The following is a 14,583-nucleotide window of genomic DNA, read 5'->3' as shown; positions in this document are numbered from 1 at the left end:
TACCAGACCAGTTGAACGGGGATCTGGAATTACAGACCTGCAACTACTCATTGGAGCGTTCTAGCACCTGAAACAACGCTCCTGAAACTAAGAGAATGCAGAAATTTCTCTAACCAGATTTCTTGGAAAACAGTGAAGTCAAAAGTTTTAAGGTTGAGCTTTGGATTGAACAGGCTGTTTAGGGCATCAGCTCAGCACCCCACGCTCACCATAGGGGAAGATAGTCCCGTCTTACTAGTTGTAAAAAAGACTAAAACTGTAAATGGACTGCTTTTTGTTACGGTTTTCGTGGAGACACCGAGCACATACTGTTTCGTGCTGACAGTTTGCCAGCTAAACGAGCTCATTAAATATTTAACTGATAAAAGGCACTCTTTTCACCTTAGTTCTTGTTTCTATTCTCCCTTTGAAGGCAGATGTTTCACAACTTGAGGATTTATTGGCATTACCGGGGGTGATTATTTAAAAAGCAGACTTCAGGATCATGCACAAGAACCATGATTCAGAAAGTCTGAAGCCGGCCCCAGTAAGCAGCACTTAGAGCACGCACCCAGGAGGATTCTGATACGGTCTTTGGGTCACAAGTTTGAAATACCATTGACAGCTATGTTGTGAATCTTGAGGGAAATGTCAGATTGTTCATGAATCATGGGAAATAAAAAAACGTATACCAGGTCATCTCCTAATTTGCCACCCATCACGCGCTATGACTGCTGGATGAAATCAGACATTCGAAGGGGCACAGTTCTGAGCAGCAGTACTAATATTTCGTGATAGGAGCTAGGAAGCCGGGCTGTTAATGCATTGCCTCTATGAAAAGCCAGTCTTGCTAGATGTACAAGGTGTAGATGTAACGTACAAATTCAAACCCTAAAAACACCGGCTATGTATATAGTTAGTGATCTCCAAGCATTCTTTCTATTGCTGTTGAACAAAAGTAAACACCAAAAGGCTCAGTAACAAACACCATGAGACTTCAGCTGGAAGAAACACTAATTGCTAACATAAGTAGGTTTGTTTGTGGATGTTCTGCCTGCATGTATGTCTGTGTAACATATGTATTCTGGTGCCCTGAGAAGCCAGAACTGAAGTTACAGAGGCTGTGAGCTACCGTGTGGGTACTAGGATTTGAACCTGGGTCCTCTGGAAGAACAGCCAATGCTCTTAACCACTGAGCCATCTCTCCAGCCCAGATATGAACGTTTTTTTACTGGGGTGCTTGAACATTGTTATTCTCAAAGTACCTCCACTCCGGGTGGGGGTCGACTCTGCAGCTGAGGTTGATAACTTTTAAAGAAACGGAAGGAAGAAGCGCTTACAGGGCTGGGGCTAATGTCATCAGCGGGTCATCTTTAGGTGTCATCTCAGCCCGATTAAATCCAGATCCTTAGGAAGTAGGACCAGGCATCAGCTGTCACTGAAACTCCAAGGGTGAAAAGCATGGCTTAACTTAACTCTCAGTGGTTCTCAAACTTGGCTACATAGTGGAGTCACGTGCGAGTCTATTGAACAACAACAAAAACAAACCCAGAAATATCAGGCCCACTTCCAGCGAAATATAGAAGACATTTAAGCCTGTCTGAGCAGTGACAGTTTTCTCATCTCCTCGGTAGACGCCTCTGCATGTTTGAAAGCTGATCCCTTTCTCTGATTCGACTAGATTCTTTCACATCGGGCAAATCTTCACTTTCTGTACACGCTCAAATTTGGGAGCAATTTAGGGGTGTTCTAATCATCGTACTAAGTTTCAGCTACAAACCAAAACAGGCTTAAGCTTCCGAAGGAAGTGAAAGCGTGAGTGTCTGCACGTGCTCTGCATTCTTCCACGTTTCTGTCTTGGCAGATTCCGGTTTTGGGTAATAACTCGTTCACGTCCTCCCTCCCTCTCTCCTTCCTTCCCTCCCTCCCTCCCTTTCAATGTTTATTCTTTTTTGTTTGTTTGTTTTGTTTTAGGGGGGAGGGGTTGTTTTGCTTTGTTTTTGAGACAGGGTTTTTCTGTAGCCTTAGAGCCTGTCCTGGAACTAGCTCTTGTAGACCAGGTTGGCCTCGAACTCACAGAGATCTGCCCACTTCTGCCTCCCGAGTACTGGGATTAAAGGCGTGCACCACCACTGCCCGGCTCAATGGTTTATTCTTTTCTCACACATTACACCCAAACCGAAGTTTACCCTCCCTCTACTCCGTCCGATCCCTTCCTCCCAGATCAACTCCTCCTCTGCACCTCCCCTGCCCCCCCAAAAGAGCAAACCTCCCAGGGATATTCACCAACCAACCTAACAAGATACAGTAAGACTGGGTACAGATCCTCATATTGTGATACATCTGGAAACTGCAACCCTGCAGGAGGAAAAGGGACCCAAGCATCTATGAAATAGTCAGAGACACCCCCAGTCCCACTGTTAGGAGTCCCACACAAGCTACACACAACTATAAGGAATATGCAGTAAACCTACTTAGGACCCATACAGGATCTGGGTTTGTTGCTTCAATTTCTGTGAGCCCCTATGAACCCTGCTTAATTGATTCTCATGGTATCCTTGACCCCCACTGGCTCCTAAACCCCTCCTCCCCCTCTTCTGCGGGGCTCCCTGGCTCCAACTAGTGTTTGACTGTGGGTATCTGCATCTGCTCCCATTTGATACTGGATGACCCTCTCTGATGACAATTAGGCTAGGCATTGATCTATGAGTATAGCAGAATATCAAAGCATTTCATTGACTTTTTTTTTTTTCTTGCCAGTCATGTTTGGTTCTATCCTGGGTCTTTGGGCTGCCCTGCCTCTGGTTCCTGGCCGTCTAGGCAGTGTCAGCTGGGCTCTTTCTCAGCAGGGGCCTTCAGGTGGACAAGTCATGGGTTGACTACTCCCACAAGTTCTGCGCCATCATCGCCCCAGCATGTATGTCTTGTAGGTAGGGCAGATTGGAAGTTTTTGTTACTGCTGGGAGCCTTGCCTGGTCAGCTCCACCTCCATATCCCCATTACTAGGACACTTCACTAGGTCACCCTCATAATTTCCATTGCACTGGAGTTCTACATCACTCCCATTCCCCCCAGTTCTAGGCATCTCTCCCAGTACTCTCTCTCTCTGTCTCTCCCACCCCCACAGATCCCTCCTGCTCCCATCGCCACCCCTCATGCCCCATCCACCCACAATCTATTCTACTTCCCCTGAGCCATGTGCTGTCCCCCACCCCTTGAGCCTCCTTGTTTCTGTGAGCCACTCTGGTTCTGTGGCTCAACCTTTACTTAACAGCTAATAGCTACTTATAAGTAAGTATTTACCATGTTTGTATTTCTGGGTCTAGTTTACCTAACTCAGTTTGATCTTTTCTAGTTCTATCCATTTGCCTGCAAATTTCATGAGGTTGTTATTCTTAATAGCTGAATGTTACTCTACTGTGTAAATGGATGACATTTTCTTTTTCCATTCTTTGGTTGAGGGACATCAAGGTTGTATTCAGTTTCTACCTATTCTGAATAAAGCTGCAATGAACACAGTTAAGCAAGCGTCCTTGGGTTGGGTACAGCATCCTTTGGGTATATGCCCAAGAGTGGTCTAGCTGGGTCTTGAGGTAAATCAATTCCCAATTTTCTAAGGAATGGGCATACTGATTTCCAAAGTGGCTATAGTGGCTATACAAGTTTGCAATCCCATCAGTTATGGAGGAGTGGTCCACTGTTTTTCATCCTTGCCAGCATGTGCTAACACTTGTGTTTTTTAATCTTAGCCATTCTTTGAGGTGTAAGATGGAATCTCAAAGTAGGTTTGATTTGCATTTCACTGATGGCTAAGAATGTTGAATGTTTTTTTGTTTCCCAGCCATTTGAGATTCCTCTGTTGAGAATTCTCTTTTTAGATCTGTACCTCATCGCTTCTCGGCCTTTTGGCTAAGATCATGTGTAGATCTGTACCTCATTTTTTTAAATTGGATTATTTGGTTGTTGATGTCTATTTTCTTGAGTTTTTTGTATATATTAGATATTAGCTTTTTGTGGGGACAGTGAAAATCTTTTCCCATTGTATGGACTACTGTTTTGTCCTATTGATGTTGACTTTTGTCTACAGAAGTTTCTCGGTTTGATAAGGTCCCATATATTAACTGTCAACCTTAGTACCTTTGCTATTGGTGCTCTGTTCAGGAAGTTGTCTCTTGTGCTAATGAGTTCAAAGATATCCCCACTTTCTCTTCTATTAGGTTCAGTGTATCTGAATTCATGTTGAGGTCGTTGATCTACGTGGACTTGAGTTTCATGCAGGGTGAAAGATATGAATCAATTTGAAAATTTGCATTTCTACTACCTGCTGACATTCAGTTAGACCAGCACCGTTTGTTGAGGATGCTTTCTTTTTTCCATTGTGTGTTTCTTGGCGTCTTTATAAAAAATAAATATCAGCAGGTGTCCACAGGTGTGTATATTTACATCCGGGTCTTTGATTCAATACCATTGATCAACATGTCTGTTGATCATGCTGCTTTCATTACTATACCTCTGCAGCAGAGCTTGGAATCAGGGATGGTGATACCTCCAGAGGTTCCTTTTTTATTGTACAGGGTTGTTTTCACTACCCTGATTTTTTTGTTTTTCCATATGAAACTGATTATTGTTCTTCCAAGGTCTGTAAAGAATTCTGTTGGAATTTTGATGGAGATTTTGTTGAATTTGTAGATGGCTTTTGGTAAAATGGCCATTTTTACCATGTTAACCCTACCAATTCATGAGCGTGGGAGATCTTTCCATCTTCTGTTATCTTCTCCAATTTCTTTCTTCAATGACTTGAAGTTTTTGTCATACAAGTCTGCTTGGTTAGAGTTACCCAGACACTTTATATTATTTGTGGCTATTGTAAAGGATGTTGTTTCCCTAATTTCTTTCTTAGTCCATTTGTCATTTGTGTATAGGAGTGCTGCTGATTTGTTTTTTATCTTGTATCCAGTCACTTCACTGAAGGAGTTTATCAGCTACAGGAGTTCCCTGATAGAATTTTTTGGGTCACTTATGTATACTCTCATATCATCTTCAAATAACAATACTTTGACTTCTTCCATTCCAATTTGTATCCCCTAGATTTCCTTCAGTTTGTCTTATTGCTCCCACTAGAACTTCAATTACTACATTGAATAGATATGGAGAGAGTGGACAGCCTTGTCTTGTTCCTGATTTTAGTGGAGCTGCTTTGAGTTTCTCTCCATTTAATTTGATGTTAGTTATTGGTTTGCTGTAAATTTCCTTTGTTGTGTTTATATATGTCCCATGTGTCCCGAGTCTTTACAAGACTTTCATGAAGAGGTATTGGATTTTATCAAAGGCATTTTCAGCATCTAATGAGGTGATCATATAGTTTGATTTATATAGTGGATTATATTGACTAATTTTTATGTGTTGAAACATCCCTGAATCTCTGGAATGAAGCCTACTTGATCATGGTGGATGATGTTCTTCATGTGTTCTTGAATTCGATTTGTAAGTATTTTATTGAGTAATTTTACATCTGCTTTCATGAGAGAAATTGGTCTGTTATTCTCTCTCTTTGTTGAATCTTTGTGTGATTTGGATATCAGGGAAATGTGGTTGCCTTAAAAAAAATGGCAGTATTCCTTCTGTTTCTATTTTGTGGAATAGTTTGAGGAGGATTGGCTTTAGCTCTTCTTTGAAAGTCTGGTAGAGCTGGGCGGTGGTGGCGCACACCTTTAATCCCAGCACTTGGGAGGCAGAGGCAGGCGGATCTCTGTGAGTTTGAGACCAGCCTGGTCTACAAGAGCTAGTACCAGGACAGGCTCCAAAACCAAAGGGAAACCCTGTCTCGAAAAGCCAAAAAAAAAAAAAAGAAAGAAAGTCTGGTAGAATGCTGTGTTAAAATCTTACTGGCCCTGAGGGTTTTTTCCCATGGGAGAGGGTAACTTTTAATGACTGCTTCTATTTACTTAGGGGTTAAAGGTCTATTTTAAATTATTCATCTGATCCTGATTTAACTTTTAAGTGATATCTAGCAAGAAAATTATCCATTCCTTTTAGAATTTCCAATTCTGTGGAATACATGTTTTTAAAGTATGACATAATGATTCTTTAGATTTCCTCAGTGTCTGTCATTATGTTCCCCTTTTTGTTTTTTATTTTGTTAATTTGGATAGTCTCTCTGTGTCTCTTAGTAGTTTGGATAAGGGTTTGGCTATCTTGTTGATTTTTTTTTTCATAGAACCAACTTTTTGTTTTGTTGATTCTTTGTATTGTTCTCTTTGTTTCTATTTAATTGACTTCAGTCCTCAGTTTGATTATTTCCTGCTGTGTACTCTTCTTAGGTGACCTTGCTTCTTTTTATTCTATGGCTTTTAGGTGTGCTGTTAAATTACTAGTATGAGCTCTCTCCAATTTTTTAATGTAAGCACTTAGTGCTATGAACTTTCTTCTTGGCACCACTTTCATTGTGTCTCATAAGTTTGGGTATGTTAGGAATTCATTTTCCTTGCATTCTAAGAAGTCTTTAATTTCTTTCTTATTTCTGTCTTGACCCATTTTTTTTTCATTCAATAGAGAGTTGTTCAGTTTATAGGCTTTCTATTGTTTCTATTGTTGTTGAAATCCTGCTTTAATCTGTGGTGGTCAGATAGGATGCAGGGGGTTATTTCAACTAATAATAATAATAATAATAATAATAATAATAATAATAAGTCTCTGTTGAGAGTTGCTTTGTGACTGAGTATGTGGTCAGTTTTGGAGAAATGTTCTGAGAGGTTCTGAGAGGAAGGTGTATTCTCTTGCATTTGGGGTATTGTCCTGTAGATATTTGTTAGGCCCATTTGGTTTATAACATCTGTTAGATCCTCCAGTATTTCTCTGTTTAGTTTTTATCTGGATGACCTGCCCATCAGTGAGAATGGGGTATTGAAGTCTCCCACAATCAATGTGTGAGAGTCAATGTGTGATTTAAACTTTTGTAGTGTTTTCTCTACTAATGAGGGACCCTTGTGTTTGGGGCATAGATGTTAAGAATTAAAAGACCATCTTGGTGGAGCTTTCTTTTGATGAGTACGAAGTATCCTTTCCTCTTTTTATTAATTTCGGTTTGAAATATAATTTGTTAAATATTAAAATAGGTACACCAGCTTGTTTCTTAGGTCCATTTGCTTAGAAAATTCTTTTCCCATCTTTACTCTGAGGTAATGTCTATCTTTGATATCGAGGTATGTTTCTTGTATCCAGCAGAAGAACGTATCCTATTTTCACATCCATTCTGTTAGTTTCTGTCTTTTTGTTGGGGAATTGAGTCCATTAATATTGGGAGATATCAGTGATCAATGAATGTTGATTCCTATTATTTTGGTGGTACTGGTTTGTGTATGTGTGTGTTTCTCCTCCTTTTGCTTTGCTGGTGTGAGATTATTTGTTTTCTGTGTTTTTATAGGTGTAGTTAACCTTTTTGGGTTGGCACTTTCGTTCTAGTATCTTCTGTTGGGCTGGATTTGTGGATAGGTAGTGTTTAAATTTGACTTTGTTTTCTCTGTCTATGGTGACTGAAATTTTTGTTAGGTATGATAGTCTGGGCTGGCATTTGTGGTCTCCTAGAGTCTTGCTGTGGAATAATTCTCTTGTACATCGTAAAGATTTGTCACTCAAATTGGTTTAATAAAATGCTGATTGTCCAGTAACCAGGCAAGAAGTATAGGCAAAACTACCAAATGCAGGATGGGAAGGAGAAGGGTGGAATCAGGAGTGGCCAGCCAGACACAGAAGGAGCAGGAGATGAATATACTTTGCTAATAAAGGTATTGCCATGTGGAAGAGCATAAATAAGGAATATGGGTTAACTTAAAATGTGAGAGTTAGCTAGTAATAAACCTGAGCTATTGGCCAAGTATTTATAATTTATATAAGCTTCTGTGTGGTAATTTGGGACCAGGCAGTTGGGACAGAAAACATCTGGTTTTTTTTTTTTTTTTTTTTTTTTGGTTTTTCGAGACAGGGTTTCTCTGTGGTTTTGGAGCCTGTCCTGGAACTAGCTCTTGTAGACCAGGCTGGTCTCGAACTCACAGACATCCGCCTGCCTCTGCCTCCCAAGTGCTGGGATTAAAGGCGTGCGCCACCACCGCCCGGCAGAAAACATCTGTTTATAGAGTCTGTAGAACATCTGACCAGGCTCTTTTGGCTTTTAGAGTTTCCATTGAGAAGACAGGTGTAATTCTAACAGGTCTGCCTTTATATGTTGCTTGACCTTTGTCCCTTGTAGTTTATAATATTCTTTCTTTGTTCTACATGTTTGGTGTTTTGATTATTATGTGGTGAGGAGACTTACTTTTTTGATCCAATCTAACTGGTGTTCAGTAAGTTTCTTATACCTTTGTACGATGTCCTTTAGGTTAGGAAATTTTTCTCCTATGATTTTGTTAAAAATATTTTCTGGTGCTTTGAGGTGGAATTTTCCTTCTTCTATTCTTATTATTCTTAGTGTTTTTTTCATAGTGTCCCAGATTTCCTGGATTTTTTTTTTTTAGAGTTTTCAGAGATTTTTTGTTTTTAAAGTTAACATTCTTTTTGACCAATGTATCAGGTTTTTTTAAAAATCATATCTTCTATGCCCGAGATTCTCTTTTCCATCTCTTATATTCTGTTGGTGTCTGTAGTTCCTGTTCTATTGAAAGACCCCCGGTTTGGGGAGACTCTCACTCAAGTCTTGGGATAACACGACCACCTCAGTAACTCACGAGAGACCGTCCTTGCTGCAATCACATGAGGTTTATTGACAGGACAGTAACCAGTGCACTGGGGCCGAAACTCATAACCCTCCCCTGAGAAACTGGGAGAAGGGGTTTTAAGCCCAGAAATCCGAAGGGGGTAGGGAGGGTGTCATAGAAAATTCTGAAAATACCAGTGATGATCACATGGGGGCAACTCCCTGTTTCTCAAGATTATTCTCAAGATTACAATCTAACTTTATCTTCAGCTAGTTCCTGAAACAGAGTCACTGAACTGGCTAATCCTAGATTTCTGATTCTTGTCTCCCTGTTTAGATTTTTGGCTCTATTTTTTCCTGCTAGGGGGGTCTGGATTTATCCAGGTCTTTCACTATTACCTCGATTTTCCATCTACTGGATTCACTGTTTGTATTTTCTTTATTGCTTCTATTTCCATTTTAAGTATTGAACAGTTTTATTAATTTCCTTTATTCATTTATTTACCTATTTGTGTTCTTGGCTTTCTTGAAGGAATTTATTAATTTCTTCTTTAAGTACCTCTAACATCTTCATAAAGTTGATTTTAAGGTCGTTTTCTTGTGCTTCAGCTGTGTTGGGATATTTAGGGCTTGCTGAAACAGGATAGCTGGGCTCTCTGGTGGTGACATATTGCCCCGGCTGCTGTTGAATGTTCTTACACTGGCCTCTAGGCATCTGTGTTTGGGATAATTATAGGTTCAGGTGCCAATTTCTGAGTTTATCTGTGACACATGGGTGTTTTTTTTCTGTTGGTTTCTGTCTCCTCTCTGGTCTTCTGGCCTGACTGGCCTGCAGTTCTGGTGGGCAGCAAGTCCTCTGGTCCACGCCAGTGCCTCTGCTGGAGTTCTGATGGCCTGAGAGACCTCTGGGGTTGTGGGAACCAGAGTATCCTCTGGTAAAGCAGAGGGCTTCCACCAGAGTTGTGGGCTGGGATTTGATGACTATGGGAGGGGAGCCCTGGGGTAAGCTGGGCAGGCTCTGAGGAAGTCTTGTGGGGTCTGTGAGGCTAACCTGGGGTTCTGAGTACCTGCCTGGCCTCTCAGCTTATGCGTTTCAAACAAACTTCTAGATAACGCCAGATCTCCTAGTCTTTGGGCTGCACTTGGAAGAGCAGAAGCCTATTCATTAGCTCACTCTGAGACTGCTCTATTCTTCTTCCCCTGATTAGTTTAGGGACGTCAAGCCAACAAAACATTCTGTAAGTTAGCTTGCATTCCTTCTAAAAATCCAAGTAGCCAAACAAACAAACAGAAACAAACAAAAAAAAACCTAAGCAAAAAAGAAGAAGAAGGAGGAGGAGGAGGAGGAGGAGGAGGAGGAAGAAAGAAGAAGAAGAAGAAGAAGAAGAAGAAGAAGAAGAAGAAGAAGAAGAAGAAGAAGAAGAAGAAGAAGAAGAAGAAGGAGAAACCCCACTTTTCCTTTTCCTCATTTTAATGCTAAATCTTTAGAGAGTAATGTATATACTTAGTCTACTTTAAAATGGTTTTTAAATATTTTAGAATTCCATCCATACAACCAACAGGTTCCAAACAAGTGACCAGGTTCACTATGGGAGGGAACTAATGTCTTTCAACATCTTTAAAGACTAGCCATATAATGTTTCGCGGCACTCCTAATATAATAGAAAGTCTACACTCGGTAGCTGGCATACTGACATGCCACAGTCCAACCTCAGACGGCTTCTCTGGTTTCATCTGTTAATTCTCCTTGGTGCTACTGGGACTTCACCCAGAGTAAACATTCCGTTCTCTGAGGTCTCAGTGACTTTCAAAACCGGTGTGTGGACACATGCTGCTCTGTTCTGCCTGGAAATCTGTTCTCTGGTCACCTCCTAGTCTTCTTGGCAAGGAAGGGCAGTGGAATGAAGCCCTAGCCTTATGCCACTGGGGTGAGGTGCATCACTCAGACGGCGCCTCCCTGTGTATGACGTTTCAGACTGCACTCCACTGGGGGCTCCCTTCTCTGCACATCACTGTCACGATCTAAGTGTGAGATGTCCCCAATAAGCTCGTCCTTTGGACACTTGATCCCCACCTAGCAGTGCCGTTTGATGCAGAAGCTAGAGGAGCCGGAGCCTCGCTGGAGGAAGAGGGTCTCTGCAGGAAGGAGGGCATTGCGGTTTTAGAGCCTGGCTCAGCTTCCTTCCCACTCTCCACTTCCTCACTGTGGACAGCAGTGTGGTCAGTCGCGTCTTGCTCCTGTCCCCTTGCTCTTTCTGCTATAGAAGCCGCATCCTCTTTTACACTGTGAGCCAAGGAGCCTGGAGAGATGGCTCCTTGGTTAAGAGAACTGGCCACTTTTCAGAAGCTCCAGATTTGGTTTCCAGTGCCTACAAGGCGGCTTGCAATCCTCTGTGACTCCTTCTCGGGGAGCGTGATGCCCTCTTCTGGCCAAGGGCACCAGGCGTGTATGTGATGCACAGACAGAACATGCAGGTAACATATCAATACACATAAAACAACATGTTTTCAAAATCATGAGCCGAAAGAAGCCCCTCCTTCTTTAGCTGCGTTTGTCAAGTGTTTTGTCGTAGTAACAAGAACAGTAACGATACAGAGAATCGGTCCAAAGGAACAAGCCATTGATGCGATGATTGACCACGAGGGTCTCACCCCTTTGGAACTGCTTCGTGAGAGTAATGTGGGAGAATTAGGAGATACAGGCTAGAGAACCCCAGAACACTATAAACAGAGATCAATCGGCCATGTTGATGCTGATGGGTACTTAGAAGACAAAAATGAAGAAAGGACTTGGAGCAGAGGCCCAGCTTGTGGGGATTCAGAAAGGAGTAAGGATGGTATTAGGAACTTGGTTAGAGTTCATTCTGGTAAGGAATCTGATTGCCTTCTACCCATGTCCTGAGACTTTGATGGTGGCTGAGTTTAAAAAATGGTAGACCAACTCTCTCTCTCTTTCTCTCTCTCTGTCTTTCTATCTCTCTGTCTCTCTGTCTCTCTCTCTCTCTCTCTCTCTCTCTCTCTCTCTCTCTCTCTCTCTCTGTGTGTGTGTGTGTGTGAGTGTGTGAAATTTCAAAACAGAATAGCATTTAGGCTGTTTCTTAGTTCCTTATCACTACTCTTATGGGAGCTTGCTGTCTTAATGAAAGACATAAAAGTGTGAAATCTTCCAAAGAATTCATGAGTGAGTTATAGCATACAGACAATGTGTATATGGAAATAGCTATAATTGATAAAGATAGTAACCAAATAAGAAGCTCTCCAGAGATTCTGGAGGCGAAGCACTGGAAAAAGAGGAACATGGACGTGGCTCTCGTCCCGCGCCTGGGACGATTTCTTCCCGGGCTCTGATCGCTTTGCCTGGCCGGACTTCAGGGACATTTCCAAATGGAACAACCGTGTAGTGAGCAATCTGCTTTATTACCAGACCAACTACCTGTGGTGGCTGCCATGATGATTTCGGTCGTGGGGTTTCTGAGCCCCTTCAACATGATCCTTGGAGGAATCATTGTGGTGCTGGTATTCACAGGGTTCGTGTGGGCAGCACACAATAAAGACATCCTCCGCCTAATGAAGAAGCAGTACCCCACAACTTTTGTGATGGTGGTCATGTTGGCCAGCTACTTCCTCATATCCATGTTTGGCGGTGTCATGGTCTTTGTGTTTGGCATCACTTTTCCATTGTTGTTGTTGTTCATCCACGCATCCCTGAGACTTCGAAACCTCAAGAACAAGCTGGAAAATAAAATGGAGGGAATTGGTTTGAAGAAAATGTCAATGGGCATTATCCTGGATGCCTTGGAACAGCAGGAAGAGAGCATCACCAAATTCGCTGACTACATCAGCACAGCTCGGGAGTAAACCCTCCAACCTGGTGACAGGGCTGGCAGCAGGAATCCAGTTGCACTTTTCCCTTGCTCAGACCCATTTTCTGTCTGTGGTTTTGAAACAGAAGGTGCACGTCTTACCATCCAACTCTCTCCAGCATCATGCATGCACATGCCCACGTGTTAAGATCTCCACTATGACCCAAGGAAAGGCCTCAGAAACCACAAAAATACAGACCCACTGTCCCATTATGTCTGAAGCTTCCAGTGTGTTTTTGAAAGATAATTGCCGGTTGGACAGCAACAGTACTTTTCTATTGTAGGGGAACAGCCACTGTAGCATCTGGAGACAATACTGAATAAGTGAAAGTCAGTCACAGTAGAAGATGCCGTGTGTCCGTCTGTTTCTGACATCCCCTCCAAAATCCCCGACGGCTATGATGTGTTAGGTATGTTAGGGTAGCAGTATTATCTTTCTTGTTTTAGAATCGGAGATGATCTCTATCCCTCTGGCGCCTGTTTGATGTGCAGTGGAAACTGGATCAACCAGTTGTTTATATTTTGTTTGCGAATATGAAGTTAGCTGTTTAGGACAATGTTTTGTTAAATTTTTGTAAACTTTTTTAAAGGGTAGTAATATGCTTTCACCGGAAGGTATTTCTTTCAAACTAAATGTCATCCTCTTGGGGTGGGGGTGGGGGGTAGTTACAGCTCTGTGACTTTCATTATTCTTGACTTGTTAAAAAAATAAATAAGTAAAATCAAAAAAAAAAGAAGAAGAAGAAGAAGAAGAAGAAGAAGAAGAAGAAGAAGAAGAAGAAGAAGAAGAAGAAGAAGAAGAAGAAGAAGCTCTCCACTCTGACAAGAGAAATATGCCCTGAGGGTAAGACCTTACCCATTGGAGGCGGCAACTTATGAAAATACCAATCCAGTTGAAGTGAGAGGACCAGAAGGGAAAATGCTACAGAAGGAATTTTCTACTCAAAATCAGCTATCCGGGAAAGCGTTTTCTCAGATTCAGCCACTAAATGTACAGTGGCCACGACAGCTGTGACCTAAGAGGGGCCCACTACATCTTGAGCTGACAGCGTCATCACTCTACGTGGTACACATTTGGAAGTACAAAAGATGCAAGAGCGAAGGGAATCATGCAGGCTTCCACCCAGGTTCCAGAAGGTCACTGAGGCAGGGCAAGGATTGTGAGGATCATATGTCCTGCAAGGAGGGTCTGAGAGGTCATTACATGATGTTGGAGGGATGAGGACTACAGATGATGGAGATGCTAGGACAGTAGGATATCCACTGAGGAATGTTACAGTCAGAGGATGCAGCGGACAAAGGTGAGAAGCAGTATGTGGATGAGTGGCTCTTGTTTAGGAAGTCAGTTGGTGATTTTTTTTTTTTTTAAATAAATGTAGCATCTAGCCGGGCGGTGGTGGCACACGCCTTTAATCCCAGCACTCGGGAGGCAGAGGCAGGTGGATCTCTGTGAGTTCGAGACCAGCCTGGTCTACAAGAGCTAGTTCCAGGACAGGCTCCAAAGCCACAGAGAAACCCTGTCTCAAAAAACCAAAAAAAAAAAAAAAATAATAATAATAAAATAAAAAAAATAAATGTAGCATCTGACATTCCTAGGAGACACAATCTCACAGCAAACTCCTTGATCCTCTGGTTTTAACTCTCTTTCTGCCCCCTCTTCCTGAATGTCCCCTGAGCCTAAGGTATGGGAGTATTTTGTAAATGTATCCTCTGGGGCTAGTCTCTACAACTCTACATTTTGATTGGTTGGGGTTTTGTGTAATAGTGTCTGTCATTTGCAAAAAGAGAAATTTCTTTGATGAGGGTGAAGACTACATCATCTGTGGGTGTAAGGACAGATATTTAGAATGTACTTGGGCGTTATTCTGGTTTAGTAAAGTGAAGTCAGACTTTCTTTGGATTGTCAGCTCCCAAATAATGACAGAGACTTCTTATGAATTATGAATACATGGCCTTAGCTTGGGCTTGTTCCCACCTAGCTCTTATAACTGAAATTAATTGGTTTATATTAATCTACATCCTGCCCTGTGGCTCATTACCTCTGCTCAGCAC

The 14,583-nt window shown here is 42.0% G+C and overlaps 1 pseudogene; it reads left to right on the top strand.

The window, feature by feature from the left end:
- The first annotated feature begins 11,965 nt into the window (after positions 1-11,965).
- On the top strand, positions 11,966-12,526 carry LOC130885845 (PRA1 family protein 3-like; annotated as a pseudogene).
- The last annotated feature ends 2,057 nt before the right edge of the window (positions 12,527-14,583 follow it).

The sequence above is a fragment of the Chionomys nivalis genome, chromosome 1, assembly GCF_950005125.1.
Source record: "Chionomys nivalis chromosome 1, mChiNiv1.1, whole genome shotgun sequence".
Lineage (NCBI taxonomy): Eukaryota > Metazoa > Chordata > Mammalia > Rodentia > Cricetidae > Chionomys > Chionomys nivalis.
This window is presented reverse-complemented; position numbering and strand designations above follow the sequence as displayed.